The sequence below is a fragment of the Triticum aestivum genome, chromosome 5B, assembly GCF_018294505.1.
Source record: "Triticum aestivum cultivar Chinese Spring chromosome 5B, IWGSC CS RefSeq v2.1, whole genome shotgun sequence".
Lineage (NCBI taxonomy): Eukaryota > Viridiplantae > Streptophyta > Magnoliopsida > Poales > Poaceae > Triticum > Triticum aestivum.
The window spans coordinates 152,150,364-152,155,088 of NC_057807.1; the positions used below are offsets into that span (position 1 = coordinate 152,150,364).

The 4,725-nt window shown below is 40.1% G+C and overlaps 1 long non-coding RNA gene across 2 annotated transcripts; it reads left to right on the top strand.

Moving 5' to 3' along the window:
- Window positions 1–235: 235 nt before the first annotated feature.
- Window positions 236–2,451, top strand: LOC123110897 (uncharacterized). Of its 2 annotated transcripts, XR_006453797.1 has the most exons (3): window positions 252–1,415; window positions 1,489–1,876; window positions 2,131–2,451. It is a non-coding gene; the product is annotated as an uncharacterized lncRNA (long non-coding RNA). The 2 variants fall into 2 exon arrangements; XR_006453796.1 differs by lacking the exon at window positions 2,131–2,451 and having other exon boundaries at window positions 236–1,415; window positions 1,489–1,980.
- Window positions 2,452–4,725: the final 2,274 nt, after the last annotated feature.

The window sequence follows — 4,725 nt, forward strand, 5'->3', positions numbered from 1 at the left end:
AAATATGTACGTATTTTACAAATATAACAAAAACTATGGGCTCGTATGCAATTTTTTCATGTAACTTGTTTTGAAATATCTTAGATATAGTATATGAACATATTTATAATAATAAAATAGTATATATAGTACCACATGGTAGTATATGAGACATATGGGGTAACTACCACCGGGTGGTAGGATGGATTTTTCCTCTCTATATATATAGAGAGAGGGGATAGCACTAACTATTTGGATCACAGCCAGCTTATATAGGGCCCGATGGACTCGTTTCCGAACTACCGAACCGAGCCGTGACGAAAAAAAAAGTCCACCCTCCCTCGATCCAGCACCTTCCCCGATCTCCCACATCCCGCACCTCCCGCACCCGACAGCGACGCGCCCGCCGCCCCGTCCCCAACCGGCGGCGCCGCCACCACCAACCCCACAACCAGAGACGCGACCGTCGCTGCCCCGCCACGCCCCAACCGGAGACACCGCCGCCCCAAGATCCCGCCGCCGCCACCACCTGCGCACATCGCCGGCGTTGTGGTCCCCGGCTTTCCCCACCGCCGCGCCCAGCCTCCCACGCGCTCGCCTCCTGCCTCTGCGCACCGCCGCCCTACCTCCCGCGCGCTGCAGCCTGCTACCGCGCACCACCGTCCCCCATCCAGCCATCCCACGCGCTGCTTCACCTCCGTGCGCTTCTGCCTTCTTCCACTGCGGGGATGCCCTCCCTCTCCCCGGCGTTGCTGGAAAAACACCGGCGACAGGCTCCTCTGTGACCGCCGACCTCACCAGTGCGACTTTTATTGTTTTTGTTGAAGTTCAGATTTAACGTACAGAGAAGATTTAGCGTTCAGAACGCAGACTCCTATCAACATGGATTTAATTTTCGCGTTGCTGATTCATGTATCTTGTTTCTATGTTTTGTGTTTGGGAAGTGCAAATTTTTGTGTTGGTGAGGTTAATTCATCATGCGTCACAGATTCTGACAAGGGGACGGTAGCAGTTTGCCGTGCTGAAAAGGGGCATTTAAGTTGATGAATGCTCTAGAGTAAATGCTTTCTTTGTTGGTACTCCACCAGTACTAGATTGAATCTAATATTTTTGTAGAAATGATCATTTGCAAGTTACAGTACGAGCTACAATTTTTTCAGTTGAAAACTTTACTGTATGTGGACAGATGATGACCTCTTTTGGCATTTGCAGCTCCAACCTTTGCGCCTAGTGCCTGATATTATAGCAGAAAAATCGGAAGATATTTGTTGCCACGGATTGAAAGGTGAAAGGGATGGGTGATGGGCTGATGGCTACTGCATCTTCCGTCAAACTATTTCTTCTCGTCTACTTGCAGGATCCCAACACCAATTTCTTCGGCTTCCATTCTTCATCAGGCTAACAGGGAAAAGCTTCTTCATCACTGCATCATCAGGGTAAGCTTACTCTCTTCAGTTCTCTTCATTTTCCGTTCCCCGTTGATTTACTTAGGGCGATCCTTGCTTGCAGAAGGGAGGTGCCTCTTATTTGTGCTGTTCTTGGATGCGATGGTGCCGTGGAGGATAGAGGCGCGCCTGGCGGAGACGGTGTGAGTGGTGCTCCTTGGCTGGCTCTCGTCTTGCCTCACCGTCGTCGGCTACTTCAGGATGCATCTCACGCTCATGGAGGTGGTGGTGTCTCCAGCGAGCTCCTCCATCCCCGAGTGTGACACATCCACGGCAGCGTCCTCCCTCACATTCCCTTCCCCATCCGTTTTCTTCTCTAGGTGGCCGCGCTGCAGGCGCTCGTCCTCTTCGAAGGTCCAGCTACCAGCTTCTGCAAATCGTCCCAATTATACTTGCTACTGTGATGCAACAACAGACCTTGCGAGAAAGAGCTAGTTTGATCAGCAATAAAGGTAAAAAACTGGATATATTATGTTGTAACTAAGTCCAGTACGCATGTTTGTTGTTATGCCCATGAGAGTTGGCCATTTCATTTTATAAGGTTTTCCATTTGATTGATGATGAATCGTAGGAGTTCAATTAGGTGCTAAAAACCATAAGACAAGTTCAGAACGAAAAAGCATGAAGTTCACCTTTATTACTGTTGGAAAAAATTAACACTTGTTGCAGTATTTTAGATACATCATTTCTATTTTTTGTTCTTCAGAAGTGCAAACCACCAAGCCGCTGGCTATTGTAATCCTGTTCGAAGGCCATACTAGGAATGCTTGAAGTATCTTCTGAGTTTGGTCAAAAACTCTTTCCAATGGGTTTGATTTCCGTGTGTTATTTAGTAATGCTAAGCTTTCCCGCATGTTGATGCATCCCACGTGCACATCTTCAACCTCATTCATGTATGTTCTGTGTGTAGAAAACTGGTCAATGAAATTTATGTTCTGAGAAGTTCACATATTATTGTGTGGAAAGGTCATGTATTGGAACTATCCAGTACGTGAAAAAATATGGAAATCACAATTTTCTACAGTAATTAGTGCGGCTGCCGTCCAGTGTGTTGATCTTCTTCATTCTGTGTTCAAGTCCAATGTGTTATTTTTGTTTTCGCAACTCTTCCTTATGTGAATCCCTCTACGTTGAGCACTTCTAATCCGCTTTGGAGAAAAAAGTACTTATAATTTGGGTGGAAGCTCATGTTTTGTTAAATAATGTCACACAAAAAAGGTTGATTTTGGCAAAACAAACAACATAGAAGTTCAGAATCAAAAGCAAAAGCAAAAAAATTCTAACAGGCAGGGTAGTTCTTTCAAAACACGTGTGAAAAAGTACGCAAAAAAATTAAAACTAAAATCTTAAATCCAAGGAAGGTCGCACAAAAAGAAACACCAAAAAAATTAAAACTTCGGCAATTCAAGAAGTTTGAATTAAAGAAACAAGACAAAAGCTCAATGTTTTATTAAAAACAATTTTTTTGGTTTCTAAAAGGTCACCACAGAGGAGGGGAGAAGGTCACATAAGTTGCAAGAAGATTGTTAGAGTTCAGGAACAGGGTGTGTGACTTTTGTGTTGTTTTTGGGGTGCAAATTAACATGGGTATGCGATCTCACATCCGGTGTATTCTTGAGATGGCCTCCCTTAGCCTCAAAACCAAATTGCTTATAAATATGATAGTCCCAATGGGTCATGTGTAAAGAAAAAATAGATATATACATGTGCATGCTTTGTAGGTAAAAATTTTGGCTTTCAATTTTTGTTTTGCAAAGGTCAAAATGTTGTGTTCGAGAAGGTCAAGTGTGTTATCTCGGCAAGTTCGAAAATAAATTTAAACATGGAAGGTAAAATATCGAAGAGTTGTGATTTTTTAGAACTTGAAGTGACAAACAATTTTGGAAAGAGCACAAAACAAAATTGAAGTCTAGAAAAATAACTTCAAAACAATAAAAAGGAAAAGTAATGTTCTCTTTGTTATCAAACGCAAAAACAAAAAAATGATGAAAGGGGAATGCAGTTTACACATTTTCTAAAAGAACTATTATAGAAAAGAGAAGGTCACATAAATTTAAACATGCAAGGTAAAATTTCATAATAAAGATTAAGAAAATAAATCGAGGAAGTTCATATTAAAAAGATGGAGAAGTTCGATGATTATAAAAAACTCAGATTTTCCTCGTTATTAAAGAATGGAAACAAAAAGTTCAAAAATAAAATAACAAGAAATTCAACTTTTAAAAATAGAGCGCTTCAAAATTTCATAAAAAAGATTGAGAAAATAAAACCAGGAACTCCATATTAAAAAGATGGAGAAGTTCGATGATTATAGAAAACTCAGATGTTCCTCGTTATTAAAGAATAGAAACAAGAAGTTCAAAAATAAAATAACAAGACGTTCAACTTTTAAAAATAGAGCGCTTCAAAATTTCATAGAAAAAATTAAGAAATAAAACAAGGAAGTCCAAATTAAAAACATGCAGAAGTTTTATGATTATAGAAAACTCAGATTTATCTCGTTATTAAAGAATGGAAACAACAAGTTCAAAAATAAAATAACTTCTAAAAAAGTTGTTGCTAGAAGTTCAAGTGCTCTGTCCGGAGAAGTTCAAAAAGTTATTGTGAGAGAGGTTGAACAAAAATACATGACAGAAGTTCAAGATGAAAATAGTGGGAAGTTCAACTACTACACGAAATGCGTTTCAGATAGGAAAATAAGAATAGAAAACAAAAAGCTTAAAAGATTTTGTTGCTAGAAGTTCACGTGCTACTCCCGGTGAAGTTCGAGATCTCTAGTGTGAGACGCCCGACCTTCAGTTACATGTAAAAAACAGGCAAAAAAGACGTTGTTTTACGCATTCAAAAATATATTTTAAACCGTTGCGAGTATGAAAAACTCATCAACACAAAAAAGATGCATGTTTTTAATAGCTTTCCATCGGTATATCATTTGCTCAATTACGGTAAGTGGTTTGAGAATTACGGGCGAAAAACATCCCGTCAAAAAACAGAGTGAAGTTCAAACAGACATGCTACAGAAGTTAAACTACTTCACGCAGTGCATTTCCGTTCACGATGAATGCAGAAATCATGATCTCGCCATTTTCTAAGTTACCTCGAAACGACGGTAATATCATTTGTGTAAGTTCAAGTCCTTGGTCGGAGAAAGTTAAAAAAATTATTGTGAGAGACGTTTGTACAAAAGGAATATTATTTGTGTAACACTTACGAATGGATGAGAAAATTACAAACAAAAATACGTCCCAGAAGTTCAACGTGAAAACAGCAGGAAGTTCAACTACTATGCTAAATGAATTTC